General features: G+C 47.2%; 5 non-coding genes across 5 annotated transcripts; all 5 read left to right on the top strand.

Moving 5' to 3' along the window:
• Positions 1-1,315: 1,315 nt before the first annotated feature.
• LOC127980942 (U5 spliceosomal RNA) lies at positions 1,316-1,430 on the top strand. The gene has a single exon (XR_008159940.1). It is a non-coding gene; the product is annotated as a U5 spliceosomal RNA (small nuclear RNA).
• A 6,431-nt stretch (positions 1,431-7,861) lies between these two features.
• LOC127979986 (U5 spliceosomal RNA) lies at positions 7,862-7,976 on the top strand. The gene has a single exon (XR_008159028.1). It is a non-coding gene; the product is annotated as a U5 spliceosomal RNA (small nuclear RNA).
• A 3,079-nt stretch (positions 7,977-11,055) lies between these two features.
• LOC127980670 (U5 spliceosomal RNA) lies at positions 11,056-11,170 on the top strand. The gene has a single exon (XR_008159683.1). It is a non-coding gene; the product is annotated as a U5 spliceosomal RNA (small nuclear RNA).
• Positions 11,171-16,830: 5,660 nt separating this feature from the next.
• On the top strand, positions 16,831-16,945 carry LOC127980669 (U5 spliceosomal RNA). The gene has a single exon (XR_008159682.1). It is a non-coding gene; the product is annotated as a U5 spliceosomal RNA (small nuclear RNA).
• Positions 16,946-19,998: 3,053 nt separating this feature from the next.
• LOC127980668 (U5 spliceosomal RNA) lies at positions 19,999-20,113 on the top strand. Its single transcript, XR_008159681.1, has one exon. It is a non-coding gene; the product is annotated as a U5 spliceosomal RNA (small nuclear RNA).
• Positions 20,114-22,934: the final 2,821 nt, after the last annotated feature.

Raw genomic sequence — 22,934 nt, 5'->3', positions numbered from 1 at the left:
TGCGTCAATAAAGCTACTGACTTCCGCCTGCGTTGGTGGTATAGTGGTGAGCATAGCTGCCTTCCAAGCAGTTGACCCGGGTTCGATTCCCGGCCAACGCATGTCCTTTGGCTCGGGCTGACGTCGAAGCAGAACTCCTTCTGTGACCTGCGACTCCAACCAAACTTTTTGGATGGATCATTCGGAAGACGAAAAGAAACAGCTCTCCCCGTCGGGGAATCGAACCCCGGTCTTCCGCGTGACAGGCGGAGATACTGTCCACTATACTAACGAGGAGCCGTGCATGCTGCCGTTTCCCCCCAACTGACGGCACTGCACTGACATAACTAAACAATGCATGGCTTCTTCTGACGCAGACCCAGCCCTAGCACCGTAAAATTTCTGATGGACCCATCATTAGCTGAAGTTGCATAACACTTGGAACACTACCCGTAGCAGGGGTCATTGTTTGGACTCTTTTTTTTTTTTTTTAAATTGCGCTTTAAACAAAAAGTATTGCGTCAATGCAACTGAACAACATTAATTAGGAACACAGTGCGTCAAAAAGCAAAATGACAGTTAAAGGCATTTCGTTATTGAACTCTTTGATGACATCATTCAGCTAAGTTCAGTTTAAATAGTATCTGTGCAATAATTTGCAATCAAGTCAACGATATCGCTGTACATGAAGTGTCCCCAGCTCCGCCTGCCAGAAGCGACAGAGGGAAGAAACCAAAACTCGATCGGTGAAAGGATGGAGAAAAAACCCGGTGAGAAACCAGGCTCAGTCGGGGAGACAGTTCTCCCCTTGTCAGACGAAACCAGTAGATCAGCTCCAGGCTGCAGGAATGTCAGACTGTGCAGAAGAATCATCTGTTTCCTGTGGTCTTGTCCAGGTGGTCTTTACAGGGGATTTGTATCTGCGGCTCATCTAGTTGTCACGGTCTCCGCTGTGTTTCTGGGCCATAGAGGTCCTTTCTAGGTGTTGATCCACCATCTTCTCTGGATACGGACTGGATCCGATTGACTGAAGCGGATACAGACTGGATCTGGTGGCTACGGTGACCTCGGAATAAGGGATTTCTTTAAAAGCCTTTTTTTTTCATATAAGATTTTATCCAACTTTTCAGATAGAGGCATGAGAAAGAGATTGCCTTGATTGGGCTTTTGGTTATTGGTGGACCGAGAGGACTTTTTTGAGTTTTACTCCTCCCTTTTGGAGTGGGGGGGGGGTGCTGACGAAACACATGTGGGCAGGCATTGTCACCCTTGATGACCCTTGGCGAGCGTAGTAGTTTAACAGAGGCAGCGCACAGGCCCGAGGGTTTGGAGACACAGCTCGAGTTTCTCTTCCTTGTCGCATAAATCTTTCGCCTTTTACTAAAGATTTCCGTGGAGGGGAACTTTTGCGAGTGACCTGTATTTTTGGGTGCTCTGCTCACAGCAGAGCTACATCGAAATGTCAAGAGCAGAATCAGTTTGACCGTCCGGCAGCATGCTGCGAGAGGGCTTGCCACTGGTCATCGTCTGAATAGGCACTCTCTGCGTTTGACCACTTCGTGTTTATTTAGCCGGATGGGAAGGCAGCGCTTTCTTGTACGTGACGGGATGCAAATTCTTGAAGGCTCTCTTTAGTGACGGGTCCAAACAAAGATCTCATCTGCTCCTCTAGCCCTATCGGCGACTCGTGCACTTCGAGCCTTCTTAGTGACGGCGCAAGTTGCTGACTGCTGACTGCGTTGGTGGTATAGTGGTGAGCATAGCTGCCTTCCAAGCAGTTGACCCGGATTCGATTCCCGGCCAACGCATGTCCTTTGGCTCGGGCTGACGTCGAAGCAGAACTCCCTCTGTGACCTGTGCCTCCACCCAAAACTTTTGGATGGAATAATTTCGGATGGACCCATCATTAGCTGAAGTCGCATAACACTTGCAACACTACCCGTAGCAGGGGTCATTGTTTGGACTCTTTTTTTTTTTTTTTTAATTGCGCTTTAAACAAAAAGTATTGTGTCAATGCAACTGAACAACATTTATTAGGAACACAGTGCGTCAAAAAGCAAAATGACAGTTAAAGGCATTTCGTTATTGAACTCTTTGATGACATCATTCAGCTAAGTTCAGTTTAAATAGTATCTGTGCAATAATTTGCAATCAAGTCAACGATATCGCTGTACATGAAGTGTCCCCAGCTCCGCCTGCCAGAAGCGACAGAGGGAAGAAACCAAAACTCGATCGGTGAAAGGATGGAGAAAAAACCCGGTGAGAAACCAGGCTCAGTCGGGGAGACAGTTCTCCCCTTGTCAGACGAAACCAGTAGATCAGCTCCAGGCTGCAGGAATGTCAGACTGTGCAGAAGAATCATCTGTTTCCTGTGGTCTTGTCCAGGTGGTCTTTACAGGGGATTTGTATCTGCGGCTCATCTAGTTGTCACGGTCTCCGCTGTGTTTCTGGGCCATAGAGGTCCTTTCTAGGTGTTGATCCACCATCTTCTCTGGATACGGACTGGATCCGGGTGACTGAAGCGGATACAGACTGGATCTGGTGGCTACGGTGACCTCGGAATAAGGGATTTCTTTAAAAGACTTTTTTTTTCATATAAGATTTTATCCAACTTTTCAGATAGAGGCATGAGAAAGAGATTGCCTTGATTGGGCTTTTGGTTATTATAGGCACTCTCTGCGTTTGACCACTTCGTGTTTATTTAGCCGGATGGGAAGGCAGCGCTTTCTTGTACGTGACGGGATGCAAATTCTTGAAGGCTCTCTTTAGTGACGGGTCCAAACAAAGATCTCATCTGCTCCTCTAGCCCTATCGGCGACTCGTGCACTTCGAGCCTTCTTAGTGACGGCGCAAGTTGCTGACTGCTGACTGCGTTGGTGGTATAGTGGTGAGCATAGCTGCCTTCCAAGCAGTTGACCCCGGATTCGATTCCCGGCCAACGCATATGCTTTGGCTCGGGCTGACGTCGAAGCAGAACTCCCTCTGTGACCTGTGCCTCCACCCAAAACTTTTGGATGGAATAATTTCGGATGGACCCATCATTAGCTGAAGTCGCATAACACTTGCAACACTACCGGTAGCAGGGGTCATTGTTTGGACTCTTTTTTTTTTTTTTTTTTTTTTAATTGCGCTTTAAACAAAAAGTATTGTGTCAATGCAACTGAACAACATTTATTAGGAACACAGTGCGTCAATAAAGCTACTGACTTCCGCCTGCGTTGGTGGTATAGTGGTGAGCATAGCTGCCTTCCAAGCAGTTGACCCGGGTTCGATTCCCGGCCAACGCATGTCCTTTGGCTCGGGCTGACGTCGAAGCAGAACTCCTTCTGTGACCTGCGACTCCAACCAAACTTTTTGGATGGATCATTCGGAAGACGAAAAGAACCAGCTCTCCCCGTCGGGGAATCGAACCCCGGTCTTCCGCGTGACAGGCGGAGATACTGTCCACTATACTAACGAGGAGCCGTGCATGCTGCCGTTTCCCCCCCAACTGACGGCACTGCACTGACATAACTAAACAATGCATGGCTTCTTCTGACGCAGACCCAGCCCTAGCACCGTAAAATTTCTGATGGACCCATCATTAGCTGAAGTCGCATAACACTTGGAACACTACCCGTAGCAGGGGTCATTGTTTGGACTCTTATTTTTTTTTTTTAAATTGCGCTTTAAACAAAAAGTATTGCGTCAATGCAACTGAACAACATTAATTAGGAACACAGTGCGTCAAAAAGCAAAATGACAGTTAAAGGCATTTCGTTATTGAACTCTTTGATGACATCATTCAGCTAAGTTCAGTTTAAATAGTATCTGTGCAATAATTTGCAATCAAGTCAACGATATCGCTGTACATGAAGTGTCCCCAGCTCCGCCTGCCAGAAGCGACAGAGGGAAGAAACCAAAACTCGATCGGTGAAAGGATGGAGAAAAAACCCGGTGAGAAACCAGGCTCAGTCGGGGAGACAGTTCTCCCCTTGTCAGACGAAACCAGTAGATCAGCTCCAGGCTGCAGGAATGTCAGACTGTGCAGAAGAATCATCTGTTTCCTGTGGTCTTGTCCAGGTGGTCTTTACAGGGGATTTGTATCTGCGGCTCATCTAGTTGTCACGGTCTCCGCTGTGTTTCTGGGCCATAGAGGTCCTTTCTAGGTGTTGATCCACCATCTTCTCTGGATACGGACTGGATCCGGGTGACTGAAGCGGATACAGACTGGATTTGGTGGCTACGGTGACCTCGGAATAAGGGATTTCTTTAAAATACTTTTTTTTTCATATAAGATTTTATCCAACTTTTCAGATAGAGGCATGAGAAAGAGATTGCCTTGATTGGGCTTTTGGTTATTATAGGCACTCTCTGCGTTTGACCACTTCGTGTTTATTTAGCCGGATGGGAAGGCAGCGCTTTCTTGTACGTGACGGGATGCAAATTCTTGAAGGCTCTCTTTAGTGACGGGTCCAAACAAAGATCTCATCTGCTCCTCTAGCCCTATCGGCGACTCGTGCACTTCGAGCCTTCTTAGTGACGGCGCAAGTTGCTGACTGCTGACTGCGTTGGTGGTATAGTGGGGTGCATAGCTGCCTTCCAAGCAGTTGACCCGGGATTCGATTCCCGGCCAACGCATATCCTTTGGCTCGTGCTGATGTCGAAGCAGAACTCCCTCTGTGACCTGTGCCTCCACCCAAAACTTTTGGATGGAATAATTTCGGATGGACCCATCATTAGCTGAAGTCGCATAACACTTGCAACACTACCGGTAGCAGGGGTCATTGTTTGGACTCTTTTTTTTTTTTTTTTTTTTTTTTTTATTGCGCTTTAAACAAAAAGTATTGTGTCAATGCAACTGAACAACATTTATTAGGAACACAGTGCGTCAATAAAACTACTGACTTCCGCCTGCGTTGGTGGTATAGTGGTGAGCATAGCTGCCTTCCAAGCAGTTGACCCGGGTTCGATTCCCGGCCAACGCATGTCCTTTGGCTCGGGCTGACGTGGAAGCAGAACTCCTTCTGTGACCTGCGACTCCAACCAAACATTTTGGATGGATCATTCGGAAGACGAAAAGAACCAGCTCTCCCCGTCGGGGAATCGAACCCCGGTCTTCCGCGTGACAGGCGGAGATACTGTCCACTATACTAACGAGGAGCTGTGCATGCTGCCGTTTCCCCCCCAACTGACGGCACTGCACTGACATAACTAAACAATGCATGGCTTCTTCTGACGCAGACCCAGCCCTAGCACCGTAAAATTTCTGATGGACCCATCATTAGCTGAAGTCGTATAACACTTGCAACACTACCCGTAGCAGGGGTCATTGTTTGGACTCTTTTTTTTATTTTTATTTTTTTTTTAATTGCGCTTTAAACAAAAAGTATTGTGTCAATGCAACTGAACAACATTTATTAGGAACACAGTGCGTCAAAAAGCAAAATGACAGTTAAAGGCATTTCGTTATTGAACTCTTTGATGACATCATTCAGCTAAGTTCAGTTTAAATAGTATCTGTGCAATAATTTGCAATCAAGTCAACGATATCGCTGTACATGAAGTGTCCCCAGCTCCGCCTGCCAGAAGCGACAGAGGGAAGAAACCAAAACTCGATCGGTGAAAGGATGGAGAAAAAACCCGGTGAGAAACCAGGCTCAGTCGGGGAGACAGTTCTCCCCTTGTCAGACGAAACCAGTAGATCAGCTCCAGGCTGCAGGAATGTCAGACTGTGCAGAAGAATCATCTGTTTCCTGTGGTCTTGTCCAGGTGGTCTTTACAGGGGATTTGTATCTGCGGCTCATCTAGTTGTCACGGTCTCCGCTGTGTTTCTGGGCCATAGAGGTCCTTTCTAGGTGTTGATCCACCATCTTCTCTGGATACGGACTGGATCCGGGTGACTGAAGCGGATACAGACTGGATCTGGTGGCTACGGTGACCTCGGAATAAGGGATTTCTTTAAAAGACTTTTTTTTTCATATAAGATTTTATCCAACTTTTCAGATAGAGGCATGAGAAAGAGATTGCCTTGATTGGGCTTTTGGTTATTATAGGCACTCTCTGCGTTTGACCACTTCGTGTTTATTTAGCCGGATGGGAAGGCAGCGCTTTCTTGTACGTGATGGGATGCAAATTCTTGAAGGCTCTCTTTAGTGACGGGTCCAAACAAAGATCTCATCTGCTCCTCTAGCCCTATCGGTGACTCGTGCACTTCGAGCCTTCTTAGTGACGGCGCAAGTTGCTGACTGCTGACTGCGTTGGTGGTATAGTGGTGAGCATAGCTGCCTTCCAAGCAGTTGACCCCGGATTCGATTCCCGGCCAACGCATATGCTTTGGCTCGGGCTGACGTCGAAGCAGAACTCCCTCTGTGACCTGTGCCTCCACCCAAAACTTTTGGATGGAATAATTTCGGATGGACCCATCATTAGCTGAAGTCGCATAACACTTGCAACACTACCGGTAGCAGGGGTCATTGTTTGGACTCTTTTTTTTTTTTTTTTTTTTTTTTAATTGCGCTTTAAACAAAAAGTATTTTGTCAATGCAACTGAACAACATTTATTAGGAACACAGTGCGTCAATAAAGCTACTGACTTCCGCCTGCGTTGGTGGTATAGTGGTGAGCATAGCTGCCTTCCAAGCAGTTGACCCGGGTTCGATTCCCGGCCAACGCATGTCCTTTGGCTCGGGCTGACGTCGAAGCAGAACTCCTTCTGTGACCTGCGACTCCAACCAAACTTTTTGGATGGATCATTCGGAAGACGAAAAGAACCAGCTCTCCCCGTCGGGGAATCGAACCCCGGTCTTCCGCGTGACAGGCGGAGATACTGTCCACTATACTAACGAGGAGCCGTGCATGCTGCCGTTTCCCCCCCAACTGACGGCACTGCACTGACATAACTAAACAATGCATGGCTTCTTCTGACGCAGACCCAGCCCTAGCACCGTAAAATTTCTGATGGACCCATCATTAGCTGAAGTCGCATAACACTTGGAACACTACCCGTAGCAGGGGTCATTGTTTGGACTCTTTTTTTTTTTTTTTTTTTTTTTAAATTGCGCTTTAAACAAAAAGTATTGCGTCAATGCAACTGAACAACATTAATTAGGAACACAGTGCGTCAAAAAGCAAAATGACAGTTAAAGGCATTTCGTTATTGAACTCTTTGATGACATCATTCAGCTAAGTTCAGTTTAAATAGTATCTGTGCAATAATTTGCAATCAAGTCAACGATATCGCTGTACATGAAGTGTCCCCAGCTCCGCCTGCCAGAAGCGACAGAGGGAAGAAACCAAAACTCGATCGGTGAAAGGATGGAGAAAAAACCCGGTGAGAAACCAGGCTCAGTCGGGGAGACAGTTCTCCCCTTGTCAGACGAAACCAGTAGATCAGCTCCAGGCTGCAGGAATGTCAGACTGTGCAGAAGAATCATCTGTTTCCTGTGGTCTTGTCCAGGTGGTCTTTACAGGGGATTTGTATCTGCGGCTCATCTAGTTGTCACGGTCTCCGCTGTGTTTCTGGGCCATAGAGGTCCTTTCTAGGTGTTGATCCACCATCTTCTCTGGATACGGACTGGATCCGATTGACTGAAGCGGATACAGACTGGATCTGGTGGCTACGGTGACCTCGGAATAAGGGATTTCTTTAAAAGACTTTTTTTTTTCATATAAGATTTTATCCAACTTTTCAGATAGAGGCATGAGAAAGAGATTGCCTTGATTGGGCTTTTGGTTATTGGTGGACCGAGAGGACTTTTTTGAGTTTTACTCCTCCCTTTTGGAGTGGGGGGGGGGGGGTGCTGACGGAACACATGTGGGCAGGCATTGTCACCCTTGATGACCCTTGGCGAGCGTAGTAGTTTAACAGAGGCAGCGCACAGGCCCGAGGGTTTGGAGACACAGCTCGAGTTTCTCTTCATTGTCGCATAAATCTTTCGCCTTTTACTAAAGATTTCCGTGGAGGGGAACTTTTGCGAGTTACCTGTATTTTTGGGTGCTCTGCTCACAGCAGAGCTACATCGAAATGTCAAGAGCAGAATCAGTTTGACCGTCCGGCAGCATGCTGCGAGAGGGCTTGCCACTGGTCATCGTCTGAATAGGCACTCTCTGCGTTTGACCACTTCGTGTTTATTTAGCCGGATGGGAAGGCAGCGCTTTCTTGTACGTGACGGGATGCAAATTCTTGAAGGCTCTCTTTAGTGACGGGTCCAAACAAAGATCTCATCTGCTCCTCTAGCCCTATCGGCGACTCGTGCACTTCGAGCCTTCTTAGTGACGGCGCAAGTTGCTGACTGCTGACTGCTGACTGCGTTGGTGGTATAGTGGTGAGCATAGCTGCCTTCCAAGCAGTTGACCCGGATTCGATTCCCGGCCAACGCATGTCCTTTGGCTCGGGCTGACGTCGAAGCAGAACTCCCTCTGTGACCTGTGCCTCCACCCAAAACTTTTGGATGGAATAATTTCGGATGGACCCATCATTAGCTGAAGTCGTATAACACTTGCAACACTACCCGTAGCAGGGGTCATTGTTTGGACTCTTTTTTTTATTTTTATTTTTTTTTTAATTGCGCTTTAAACAAAAAGTATTGTGTCAATGCAACTGAACAACATTTATTAGGAACACAGTGCGTCAAAAAGCAAAATGACAGTTAAAGGCATTTCGTTATTGAACTCTTTGATGACATCATTCAGCTAAGTTCAGTTTAAATAGTATCTGTGCAATAATTTGCAATCAAGTCAACGATATCGCTGTACATGAAGTGTCCCCAGCTCCGCCTGCCAGAAGCGACAGAGGGAAGAAACCAAAACTCGATCGGTGAAAGGATGGAGAAAAAACCCGGTGAGAAACCAGGCTCAGTCGGGGAGACAGTTCTCCCCTTGTCAGACGAAACCAGTAGATCAGCTCCAGGCTGCAGGAATGTCAGACTGTGCAGAAGAATCATCTGTTTCCTGTGGTCTTGTCCAGGTGGTCTTTACAGGGGATTTGTATCTGCGGCTCATCTAGTTGTCACGGTCTCCGCTGTGTTTCTGGGCCATAGAGGTCCTTTCTAGGTGTTGATCCACCATCTTCTCTGGATACGGACTGGATCCGGGTGACTGAAGCGGATACAGACTGGATCTGGTGGCTACGGCGACCTCGGAATAAGGGATTTCTTTAAAAGACTTTTTTTTTCATATAAGATTTTATCCAACTTTTCAGATAGAGGCATGAGAAAGAGATTGCCTTGATTGGGCTTTTGGTTATTATAGGCACTCTCTGCGTTTGACCACTTCGTGTTTATTTAGCCGGATGGGAAGGCAGCGCTTTCTTGTACGTGATGGGATGCAAATTCTTGAAGGCTCTCTTTAGTGACGGGTCCAAACAAAGATCTCATCTGCTCCTCTAGCCCTATCGGTGACTCGTGCACTTCGAGCCTTCTTAGTGACGGCGCAAGTTGCTGACTGCTGACTGCGTTGGTGGTATAGTGGTGAGCATAGCTGCCTTCCAAGCAGTTGACCCCGGATTCGATTCCCGGCCAACGCATATGCTTTGGCTCGGGCTGACGTCGAAGCAGAACTCCCTCTGTGACCTGTGCCTCCACCCAAAACTTTTGGATGGAATAATTTCGGATGGACCCATCATTAGCTGAAGTCGCATAACACTTGCAACACTACCGGTAGCAGGGGTCATTGTTTGGACTCTTTTTTTTTTTTTTTTTTTTTTTTAATTGCGCTTTAAACAAAAAGTATTTTGTCAATGCAACTGAACAACATTTATTAGGAACACAGTGCGTCAATAAAGCTACTGACTTCTGCCTGCGTTGGTGGTATAGTGGTGAGCATAGCTGCCTTCCAAGCAGTTGACCCGGGTTCGATTCCCGGCCAACGCATGTCCTTTGGCTCGGGCTGACGTCGAAGCAGAACTCCTTCTGTGACCTGCGACTCCAACCAAACTTTTTGGATGGATCATTCGGAAGACGAAAAGAACCAGCTCTCCCCGTCGGGGAATCGAACCCCGGTCTTCCGCGTGACAGGCGGAGATACTGTCCACTATACTAACGAGGAGCCGTGCATGCTGCCGTTTCCCCCCCAACTGACGGCACTGCACTGACATAACTAAACAATGCATGGCTTCTTCTGACGCAGACCCAGCCCTAGCACCGTAAAATTTCTGATGGACCCATCATTAGCTGAAGTCGCATAACACTTGGAACACTACCCGTAGCAGGGGTCATTGTTTGGACTCTTTTTTTTTTTTTTTTTTTTTTTAAATTGCGCTTTAAACAAAAAGTATTGCGTCAATGCAACTGAACAACATTAATTAGGAACACAGTGCGTCAAAAAGCAAAATGACAGTTAAAGGCATTTCGTTATTGAACTCTTTGATGACATCATTCAGCTAAGTTCAGTTTAAATAGTATCTGTGCAATAATTTGCAATCAAGTCAACGATATCGCTGTACATGAAGTGTCCCCAGCTCCGCCTGCCAGAAGCGACAGAGGGAAGAAACCAAAACTCGATCGGTGAAAGGATGGAGAAAAAACCCGGTGAGAAACCAGGCTCAGTCGGGGAGACAGTTCTCCCCTTGTCAGACGAAACCAGTAGATCAGCTCCAGGCTGCAGGAATGTCAGACTGTGCAGAAGAATCATCTGTTTCCTGTGGTCTTGTCCAGGTGGTCTTTACAGGGGATTTGTATCTGCGGCTCATCTAGTTGTCACGGTCTCCGCTGTGTTTCTGGGCCATAGAGGTCCTTTCTAGGTGTTGATCCACCATCTTCTCTGGATACGGACTGGATCCGATTGACTGAAGCGGATACAGACTGGATCTGGTGGCTACGGTGACCTCGGAATAAGGGATTTCTTTAAAAGCCTTTTTTTTTCATATAAGATTTTATCCAACTTTTCAGATAGAGGCATGAGAAAGAGATTGCCTTGATTGGGCTTTTGGTTATTGGTGGACCGAGAGGACTTTTTTGAGTTTTACTCCTCCCTTTTGGAGTGGGGGGGGGGGGTGCTGACGAAACACATGTGGGCAGGCATTGTCACCCTTGATGACCCTTGGCGAGCGTAGTAGTTTAACAGAGGCAGCGCACAGGCCCGAGGGTTTGGAGACACAGCTCGAGTTTCTCTTCATTGTCGCATAAATCTTTCGCCTTTTACTAAAGATTTCCGTGGAGGGGAACTTTTGCGAGTGACCTGTATTTTTGGGTGCTCTGCTCACAGCAGAGCTACATTGAAATGTCAAGAGCAGAATCAGTTTGACCGTCCGGCAGCATGCTGCGAGAGGGCTTGCCACTGGTCATCGTCTGAATAGGCACTCTCTGCGTTTGACCACTTCGTGTTTATTTAGCCGGATGGGAAGGCAGCGCTTTCTTGTACGTGACGGGATGCAAATTCTTGAAGGCTCTCTTTAGTGACGGGTCCAAACAAAGATCTCATCTGCTCCTCTAGCCCTATCGGCGACTCGTGCACTTCGAGCCTTCTTAGTGACGGCGCAAGTTGCTGACTGCTGACTGCGTTGGTGGTATAGTGGTGAGCATAGCTGCCTTCCAAGCAGTTGACCCGGATTCGATTCCCGGCCAACGCATGTCCTTTGGCTCGGGCTGACGTCGAAGCAGAACTCCCTCTGTGACCTGTGCCTCCACCCAAAACTTTTGGATGGAATAATTTCGGATGGACCCATCATTAGCTGAAGTCGCATAACACTTGCAACACTACCCGTAGCAGGGGTCATTGTTTGGACTCTTTTTTTTTTTTTTTTTTTTAATTGCGCTTTAAACAAAAAGTATTGCGTCAATGCAACTGAACAACATTAATTAGGAACACAGTGCGTCAAAAAGCAAAATGACAGTTAAAGGCATTTCGTTATTGAACTCTTTGATGACATCATTCAGCTAAGTTCAGTTTAAATAGTATCTGTGCAATAATTTGCAATCAAGTCAACGATATCGCTGTACATGAAGTGTCCCCAGCTCCGCCTGCCAGAAGCGACAGAGGGAAGAAACCAAAACTCGATCGGTGAAAGGATGGAGAAAAAACCCGGTGAGAAACCAGGCTCAGTCGGGGAGACAGTTCTCCCCTTGTCAGACGAAACCAGTAGATCAGCTCCAGGCTGCAGGAATGTCAGACTGTGCAGAAGAATCATCTGTTTCCTGTGGTCTTGTCCAGGTGGTCTTTACAGGGGATTTGTATCTGCGGCTCATCTAGTTGTCACGGTCTCCGCTGTGTTTCTGGGCCATAGAGGTCCTTTCTAGGTGTTGATCCACCATCTTCTCTGGATACGGACTGGATCCGGGTGACTGAAGCGGATACAGACTGGATCTGGTGGCTACGGTGACCTCGGAAGAAAAAACCCGGTGAGAAACCAGGCTCAGTCGGGGAGACAGTTCTCCCCTTGTCAGACGAAACCAGTAGATCAGCTCCAGGCTGCAGGAATGTCAGACTGTGCAGAAGAATCATCTGTTTCCTGTGGTCTTGTCCAGGTGGTCTTTACAGGGGATTTGTATCTGCGGCTCATCTAGTTGTCACGGTCTCCGCTGTGTTTCTGGGCCATAGAGGTCCTTTCTAGGTGTTGATCCACCATCTTCTCTGGATACGGACTGGATCCGGGTGACTGAAGCGGATACAGACTGGATCTGGTGGCTACGGTGACCTCGGAATAAGGGATTTCTTTAAAAGACTTTTTTTTTCATATAAGATTTTATCCAACTTTTCAGATAGAGGCATGAGAAAGAGATTGCCTTGATTGGGCTTTTGGTTATTATAGGCACTCTCTGCGTTTGACCACTTCGTGTTTATTTAGCCGGATGGGAAGGCAGCGCTTTCTTGTACGTGACGGGATGCAAATTCTTGAAGGCTCTCTTTAGTGACGGGTCCAAACAAAGATCTCATCTGCTCCTCTAGCCCTATCGGCGACTCGTGCACTTCGAGCCTTCTTAGTGACGGCGCAAGTTGCTGACTGCTGACTGCGTTGGTGGTATAGTGGTGAGCATAGCTGCCTTCCAAGCAGTTGACCCGGATTCGATTCCCGGCCAACGCATGTCCTTTGGCTCGGGCTGACGTCGAAGCAGAACTCCCTCTGTGACCTGTGCCTCCACCCAAAACTTTTGGATGGAATAATTTCGGATGGACCCATCATTAGCTGAAGTCGCATAACACTTGCAACACTACCCGTAGCAGGGGTCATTGTTTGGACTCTTTTTTTTTTTTTTTTTTTTAATTGCGCTTTAAACAAAAAGTATTGCGTCAATGCAACTGAACAACATTAATTAGGAACACAGTGCGTCAAAAAGCAAAATGACAGTTAAAGGCATTTCGTTATTGAACTCTTTGATGACATCATTCAGCTAAGTTCAGTTTAAATAGTATCTGTGCAATAATTTGCAATCAAGTCAACGATATCGCTGTACATGAAGTGTCCCCAGCTCCGCCTGCCAGAAGCGACAGAGGGAAGAAACCAAAACTCGATCGGTGAAAGGATGGAGAAAAAACCCGGTGAGAAACCAGGCTCAGTCGGGGAGACAGTTCTCCCCTTGTCAGACGAAACCAGTAGATCAGCTCCAGGCTGCAGGAATGTCAGACTGTGCAGAAGAATCATCTGTTTCCTGTGGTCTTGTCCAGGTGGTCTTTACAGGGGATTTGTATCTGCGGCTCATCTAGTTGTCACGGTCTCCGCTGTGTTTCTGGGCCATAGAGGTCCTTTCTAGGTGTTGATCCACCATCTTCTCTGGATACGGACTGGATCCGGGTGACTGAAGCGGATACAGACTGGATCTGGTGGCTACGGTGACCTCGGAATAAGGGATTTATTTAAAAGACTTTTTTTTTCATATAAGATTTTATCCAACTTTTCAGATAGAGGCATGAGAAAGAGATTGCCTTGATTGGGCTTTTGGTTATTATAGGCACTCTCTGCGTTTGACCACTTCGTGTTTATTTAGCCGGATGGGAAGGCAGCGCTTTCTTGTACGTGACGGGATGCAAATTCTTGAAGGCTCTCTTTAGTGACGGGTCCAAACAAAGATCTCATCTGCTCCTCTAGCCCTATCGGCGACTCGTGCACTTCGAGCCTTCTTAGTGACGGCGCAAGTTGCTGACTGCTGACTGCGTTGGTGGTATAGTGGTGAGCATAGCTGCCTTCCAAGCAGTTGACCCCGGATTCGATTCCCGGCCAACGCATATGCTTTGGCTCGGGCTGACGTCGAAGCAGAACTCCCTCTGTGACCTGTGCCTCCACCCAAAACTTTTGGATGGAATAATTTCGGATGGACCCGACATTAGCTGAAGTCGCATAACACTTGCAACACTACCCGTAGCAGGGGTCATTGTTTGGACTCTTTTTTTTTTTTTTTTTTTTAATTGCGCTTTAAACAAAAAGTATTGCGTCAATGCAACTGAACAACATTAATTAGGAACACAGTGCGTCAAAAAGCAAAATGACAGTTAAAGGCATTTCGTTATTGAACTCTTTGATGACATCATTCAGCTAAGTTCAGTTTAAATAGTATCTGTGCAATAATTTGCAATCAAGTCAACGATATCGCTGTACATGAAGTGTCCCCAGCTCCGCCTGCCAGAAGCGACAGAGGGAAGAAACCAAAACTCGATCGGTGAAAGGATGGAGAAAAAACCCGGTGAGAAACCAGGCTCAGTCGGGGAGACAGTTCTCCCCTTGTCAGACGAAACCAGTAGATCAGCTCCAGGCTGCAGGAATGTCAGACTGTGCAGAAGAATCATCTGTTTCCTGTGGTCTTGTCCAGGTGGTCTTTACAGGGGATTTGTATCTGCGGCTCATCTAGTTGTCACGGTCTCCGCTGTGTTTCTGGGCCATAGAGGTCCTTTCTAGGTGTTGATCCACCATCTTCTCTGGATACGGACTGGATCCGGGTGACTGAAGCGGATACAGACTGGATCTGGTGGCTACGGTGACCTCGGAATAAGGGATTTCTTTAAAAGACTTTTTTTTTCATATAAGATTTTATCCAACTTTTCAGATAGAGGCATGAGAAAGAGATTGCCTTGATTGGGCTTTTGGTTATTATAGGCACTCTCTGCGTTTGACCACTTCGTGTTTATTTAGCCGGATGGGAAGGCAGCGCTTTCTTGTACGTGACGGGATGCAAATTCTTGAAGGCTCTCTTTAGTGACGGGTCCAAACAAAGATCTCATCTGCTCCTCTAGCCCTATCGGCGACTCGTGCACTTCGAGCCTTCTTAGTGACGGCGCAAGTTGCTGACTGCTGACTGCGTTGGTGGTATAGTGGTGAGCATAGCTGCCTTCCAAGCAGTTGACCCCGGATTCGATTCCCGGCCAACGCATATGCTTTGGCTCGGGCTGACGTCGAAGCAGAACTCCCTCTGTGACCTGTGCCTCCACCCAAAACTTTTGGATGGAATAATTTCGGATGGACCCATCATTAGCTGAAGTCGCATAACACTTGCAACACTACCGGTAGCAGGGGTCATTGTTTGGACTCTTTTTTTTTTTTTTTTTTTTTTTTAATTGCGCTTTAAACAAAAAGTATTGTGTCAATGCAACTGAACAACATTTATTAGGAACACAGTGCGTCAATAAAGCTACTGACTTCCGCCTGCGTTGGTGGTATAGTGGTGAGCATAGCTGCCTTCCAAGCAGTTGACCCGGGTTCGATTCCCGGCCAACGCATGTCCTTTGGCTCGGGCTGACGTCGAAGCAGAACTCCTTCTGTGACCTGCGACTCCAACCAAACTTTTTGGATGGATCATTCGGAAGACGAAAAGAACCAGCTCTCCCCGTCGGGGAATCGAACCCCGGTCTTCCGCGTGACAGGCGGAGATACTGTCCACTATACTAACGAGGAGCCGTGCATGCTGCCGTTTCCCCCCCAACTGACGGCACTGCACTGACATAACTAAACAATGCATGGCTTCTTCTGACGCAGACCCAGCCCTAGCACCGTAAAATTTCTGATGGACCCATCATTAGCTGAAGTCGCATAACACTTGGAACACTACCCGTAGCAGGGGTCATTGTTTGGACTCTTTTTTTTTTTTTTTTTTTTTTTTAAATTGCGCTTTAAACAAAAAGTATTGCGTCAATGCAACTGAACAACATTAATTAGGAACACAGTGCGTCAAAAAGCAAAATGACAGTTAAAGGCATTTCGTTATTGAACTCTTTGATGACATCATTCAGCTAAGTTCAGTTTAAATAGTATCTGTGCAATAATTTGCAATCAAGTCAACGATATCGCTGTACATGAAGTGTCCCCAGCTCCGCCTGCCAGAAGCGACAGAGGGAAGAAACCAAAACTCGATCGGTGAAAGGATGGAGAAAAAACCCGGTGAGAAACCAGGCTCAGTCGGGGAGACAGATCTCCCCTTGTCAGACGAAACCAGTAGATCAGCTCCAGGCTGCAGGAATGTCAGACTGTGCAGAAGAATCATCTGTTTCCTGTGGTCTTGTCCAGGTGGTCTTTACAGGGGATTTGTATCTGCGGCTCATCTAGTTGTCACGGTCTCCGCTGTGTTTCTGGGCCATAGAGGTCCTTTCTAGGTGTTGATCCACCATCTTCTCTGGATACGGACTGGATCCGGGTGACTGAAGCGGATACAGACTGGATCTGGTGGCTACGGTGACCTCGGAATAAGGGATTTCTTTAAAAGCCTTTTTTTTTCATATAAGATTTTATCCAACTTTTCAGATAGAGGCATGAGAAAGAGATTGCCTTGATTGGGCTTTTGGTTATTGGTGGACCGAGAGGACTTTTTTGAGTTTTACTCCTCCCTTTTGGAGTGGGGGGGGGGGGGTGCTGACGAAACACATGTGGGCAGGCATTGTCACCCTTGATGACCCTTGGCGAGCGTAGTAGTTTAACAGAGGCAGCGCACAGGCCCGAGGGTTTGGAGACACAGCTCGAGTTTCTCTTCATTGTCGCATAAATCTTTCGCCTTTTACTAAAGATTTCCGTGGAGGGGAACTTTTGCGAGTGACCTGTATTTTTGGGTGCTCTGCTCACAGCAGAGCTACATCGAAATGTCAAGAGCAGAATCAGTTTGACCGTCCGGCAGCATGCTGCGAGAGGGCTTGCCACTGGTCATCGTCTGAATAGGCACTCTCTGCGTTTGACCACTTCGTGTTTATTTAGCCGGATGGGAAGGCAGCGCTTTCTTGTACGTGACGGGATGCAAATTCTTGAAGGCTCTCTTTAGTGACGGGTCCAAACAAAGATCTCATCTGCTCCTCTAGCCCTATCGGCGACTCGTGCACTTCGAGCCTTCTTAGTGACGGCGCAAGTTGCTGACTGCTGACTGCGTTGGTGGTATAGTGGTGAGCATAGCTGCCTTCCAAGCAGTTGACCCGGATTCGATTCCCGGCCAACGCATGTCCTTTGGCTCGGGCTGACGTCGAAGCAGAACTCCCTCTGTGACCTGTGCCTCCACCCAAAACTTTTGGATGGAATAATTTCGGATGGACCCATCATTAGCTGAAGTCGCATAACACTTGCAACACTACCCGTAGCAGGGGTCATTGTTTGGACTCTTTTTTTTTTTTTTTTTTTTAATTGCGCTTTAAACAAAAAGTATTGCGTCAATGCAACTGAACAACATTAATTAGGAACACAGTGCGTCAAAAAGCAAAATGACAGTTAAAGGCATTTCGTTATTGAACTCTTTGATGACATCATTCAGCTAAGTTCAGTTTAAATAGTATCTGTGCAATAATTTGCAATCAAGTCAACGATATCGCTGTACATGAAGTGTCCCCAGCTCCGCCTGCCAGAAGCGACAGAGGGAAGAAACCAAAACTCGATCGGTGAAAGGATGGAGAAAAAACCCGGTGAGAAACCAGGCTCAGTCGGGGAGACAGTTCTCCCCTTGTCAGACGAAACCAGTAGATCAGCTCCAGGCTGCAGGAATGTCAGACTGTGCAGAAGAATCATCTGTTTCCTGTGGTCTTGTCCAGGTGGTCTTTACAGGGGATTTGTATCTGCGGCTCATCTAGTTGTCACGGTCTCCGCTGTGTTTCTGGGCCATAGAGGTCCTTTCTAGGTGTTGATCCACCATCTTCTCTGGATACGGACTGGATCCGGGTGACTGAAGCGGATACAGACTGGATCTGGTGGCTACGGTGACCTCGGAATAAGGGATTTCTTTAAAAGACTTTTTTTTCATATAAGATTTTATCCAACTTTTCAGATAGAGGCATGAGAAAGAGATTGCCTTGATTGGGCTTTTGGTTATTATAGGCACTCTCTGCGTTTGACCACTTCGTGTTTATTTAGCCGGATGGGAAGGCAGCGCTTTCTTGTACGTGACGGGATGCAAATTCTTGAAGGCTCTCTTTAGTGACGGGTCCAAACAAAGATCTCATCTGCTCCTCTAGCCCTATCGGCGACTCGTGCACTTCGAGCCTTCTTAGTGACGGCGCAAGTTGCTGATTGCTGACTGCGTTGGTGGTATAGTGGTGAGCATAGCTGCCTTCCAAGCAGTTGACCCCGGATTCGATTCCCGGCCAACGCATATGCTTTGGCTCGGGCTGACGTCGAAGCAGAACTCCCTCTGTGACCTGTGCCTCCACCCAAAACTTTTGGATGGAATAATTTCGGATGGACCCATCATTAGCTGAAGTCGCATAACACTTGCAACACTACCGGTAGCAGGGGTCATTGTTTGGACTCTTTTTTTTTTTTTTTTTTTTTTTAATTGCGCTTTAAACAAAAAGTATTGTGTCAATGCAACTGAACAACATTTATTAGGAACACAGTGCGTCAATAAAGCTACTGACTTCCGCCTGCGTTGGTGGTATAGTGGTGAGCATAGCTGCCTTCCAAGCAGTTGACCCGGGTTCGATTCCCGGCCAACGCATGTCCTTTGGCTCGGGCTGACGTCGAAGCAGAACTCCTTCTGTGACCTGCGACTCCAACCAAACTTTTTGGATGGATCATTTGGAAGACGAAAAGAACCAGCTCTCCCCGTCGGGGAATCGAACCCCGGTCTTCCGCGTGACAGGCGGAGATACTGTCCACTATACTAACGAGGAGCCGTGCATGCTGCCGTTTCCCCCCAACTGACGGCACTGCACTGACATAACTAAACAATGCATGGCTTCTTCTGACGCAGACCCAGCCCTAGCACCGTAAAATTTCTGATGGACCCATCATTAGCTGAAGTTGCATAACACTTGGAACACTACCCGTAGCAGGGGTCATTGTTTGGACTCTTTTTTTTTTTTTTTAAATTGCGCTTTAAACAAAAAGTATTGCGTCAATGCAACTGAACAACATTAATTAGGAACACAGTGCGTCAAAAAGCAAAATGACAGTTAAAGGCATTTCGTTATTGAACTCTTTGATGACATCATTCAGCTAAGTTCAGTTTAAATAGTATCTGTGCAATAATTTGCAATCAAGTCAACGATATCGCTGTACATGAAGTGTCCCCAGCTCCGCCTGCCAGAAGCGACAGAGGGAAGAAACCAAAACTCGATCGGTGAAAGGATGGAGAAAAAACCCGGTGAGAAACCAGGCTCAGTCGGGGAGACAGTTCTCCCCTTGTCAGACGAAACCAGTAGATCAGCTCCAGGCTGCAGGAATGTCAGACTGTGCAGAAGAATCATCTGTTTCCTGTGGTCTTGTCCAGGTGGTCTTTACAGGGGATTTGTATCTGCGGCTCATCTAGTTGTCACGGTCTCCGCTGTGTTTCTGGGCCATAGAGGTCCTTTCTAGGTGTTGATCCACCATCTTCTCTGGATACGGACTGGATCCGATTGACTGAAGCGGATACAGACTGGATCTGGTGGCTACGGTGACCTCGGAATAAGGGATTTCTTTAAAAGCCTTTTTTTTCATATAAGATTTTATCCAACTTTTCAGATAGAGGCATGAGAAAGAGATTGCCTTGATTGGGCTTTTGGTTATTGGTGGACCGAGAGGACTTTTTTGAGTTTTACTCCTCCCTTTTGGAGTGGGGGGGGGGTGCTGACGAAACACATGTGGGCAGGCATTGTCACCCTTGATGACCCTTGGCGAGCGTAGTAGTTTAACAGAGGCAGCGCACAGGCCCGAGGGTTTGGAGACACAGCTCGAGTTTCTCTTCATTGTCGCATAAATCTTTCGCCTTTTACTAAAGATTTCCGTGGAGGGGAACTTTTGCGAGTGACCTGTATTTTTGGGTGCTCTGCTCACAGCAGAGCTACATCGAAATGTCAAGAGCAGAATCAGTTTGACCGTCCGGCAGCATGCTGCGAGAGGGCTTGCCACTGGTCATCGTCTGAATAGGCACTCTCTGCGTTTGACCACTTCGTGTTTATTTAGCCGGATGGGAAGGCAGCGCTTTCTTGTACGTGACGGGATGCAAATTCTTGAAGGCTCTCTTTAGTGACGGGTCCAAACAAAGATCTCATCTGCTCCTCTAGCCCTATCGGCGACTCGTGCACTTCGAGCCTTCTTAGTGACGGCGCAAGTTGCTGACTGCTGACTGCGTTGGTGGTATAGTGGTGAGCATAGCTGCCTTCCAAGCAGTTGACCCGGATTCGATTCCCGGCCAACGCATGTCCTTTGGCTCGGGCTGACGTCGAAGCAGAACTCCCTCTGTGACCTGTGCCTCCACCCAAAACTTTTGGATGGAATAATTTCGGATGGACCCATCATTAGCTGAAGTCGCATAACACTTGCAACACTACCCGTAGCAGGGGTCATTGTTTGGACTCTTTTTTTTTTTTTTTTAATTGCGCTTTAAACAAAAAGTATTGTGTCAATGCAACTGAACAACATTTATTAGGAACACAGTGCGTCAAAAAGCAAAATGACAGTTAAAGGCATTTCGTTATTGAACTCTTTGATGACATCATTCAGCTAAGTTCAGTTTAAATAGTATCTGTGCAATAATTTGCAATCAAGTCAACGATATCGCTGTACATGAAGTGTCCCCAGCTCCGCCTGCCAGAAGCGACAGAGGGAAGAAACCAAAACTCGATCGGTGAAAGGATGGAGAAAAAACCCGGTGAGAAACCAGGCTCAGTCGGGGAGACAGTTCTCCCCTTGTCAGACGAAACCAGTAGATCAGCTCCAGGCTGCAGGAATGTCAGACTGTGCAGAAGAATCATCTGTTTCCTGTGGTCTTGTCCAGGTGGTCTTTACAGGGGATTTGTATCTGCGGCTCATCTAGTTGTCACGGTCTCCGCTGTGTTTCTGGGCCATAGAGGTCCTTTCTAGGTGTTGATCCACCATCTTCTCTGGATACGGACTGGATCCGGGTGACTGAAGCGGATACAGACTGGATCTGGTGGCTACGGTGACCTCGGAATAAGGGATTTCTTTAAAAGACTTTTTTTTTCATATAAGATTTTATCCAACTTTTCAGATAGAGGCATGAGAAAGAGATTGCCTTGATTGGGCTTTTGGTTATTATAGGCACTCTCTGCGTTTGACCACTTCGTGTTTATTTAGCCGGATGGGAAGGCAGCGCTTTCTTGTACGTGACGGGATGCAAATTCTTGAAGGCTCTCTTTAGTGACGGGTCCAAACAAAGATCTCATCTGCTCCTCTAGCCCTATCGGCGACTCGTGCACTTCGAGCCTTCTTAGTGACGGCGCAAGTTGCTGACTGCTGACTGCGTTGGTGGTATAGTGGTGAGCATAGCTGCCTTCCAAGCAGTTGACCCCGGATTCGATTCCCGGCCAACGCATATGCTTTGGCTCGGGCTGACGTCGAAGCAGAACTCCCTCTGTGACCTGTGCCTCCACCCAAAACTTTTGGATGGAATAATTTCGGATGGACCCATCATTAGCTGAAGTCGCATAACACTTGCAACACTACCGGTAGCAGGGGTCATTGTTTGGACTCTTTTTTTTTTTTTTTTTTTTTTAATTGCGCTTTAAACAAAAAGTATTGTGTCAATGCAACTGAACAACATTTATTAGGAACACAGTGCGTCAATAAAGCTACTGACTTCCGCCTGCGTTGGTGGTATAGTGGTGAGCATAGCTGCCTTCCAAGCAGTTGACCCGGGTTCGATTCCCGGCCAACGCATGTCCTTTGGCTCGGGCTGACGTCGAAGCAGAACTCCTTCTGTGACCTGCGACTCCAACCAAACTTTTTGGATGGATCATTCGGAAGACGAAAAGAACCAGCTCTCCCCGTCGGGGAATCGAACCCCGGTCTTCCGCGTGACAGGCGGAGATACTGTCCACTATACTAACGAGGAGCCGTGCATGCTGCCGTTTCCCCCCCAACTGACGGCACTGCACTGACATAACTAAACAATGCATGGCTTCTTCTGACGCAGACCCAGCCCTAGCACCGTAAAATTTCTGATGGACCCATCATTAGCTGAAGTCGCATAACACTTGGAACACTACCCGTAGCAGGGGTCATTGTTTGGACTCTTATTTTTTTTTTTTAAATTGCGCTTTAAACAAAAAGTATTGCGTCAATGCAACTGAACAACATTAATTAGGAACACAGTGCGTCAAAAAGCAAAATGACAGTTAAAGGCATTTCGTTATTGAACTCTTTGATGACATCATTCAGCTAAGTTCAGTTTAAATAGTATCTGTGCAATAATTTGCAATCAAGTCAACGATATCGCTGTACATGAAGTGTCCCCAGCTCCGCCTGCCAGAAGCGACAGAGGGAAGAAACCAAAACTCGATCGGTGAAAGGATGGAGAAAAAACCCGGTGAGAAACCAGGCTCAGTCGGGGAGACAGTTCTCCCCTTGTCAGACGAAACCAGTAGATCAGCTCCAGGCTGCAGGAATGTCAGACTGTGCAGAAGAATCATCTGTTTCCTGTGGTCTTGTCCAGGTGGTCTTTACAGGGGATTTGTATCTGCGGCTCATCTAGTTGTCACGGTCTCCGCTGTGTTTCTGGGCCATAGAGGTCCTTTCTAGGTGTTGATCCACCATCTTCTCTGGATACGGACTGGATCCGGGTGACTGAAGCGGATACAGACTGGATTTGGTGGCTACGGTGACCTCGGAATAAGGGATTTCTTTAAAATACTTTTTTTTTCAT

The sequence above is a fragment of the Carassius gibelio genome, chromosome B19, assembly GCF_023724105.1.
Source record: "Carassius gibelio isolate Cgi1373 ecotype wild population from Czech Republic chromosome B19, carGib1.2-hapl.c, whole genome shotgun sequence".
In the NCBI taxonomy this organism is placed as follows: Eukaryota; Metazoa; Chordata; class Actinopteri; order Cypriniformes; family Cyprinidae; genus Carassius; species Carassius gibelio.
Note: the sequence above shows the minus strand (reverse complement) of the source record. Positions and strands in the feature narration are given on the sequence as shown.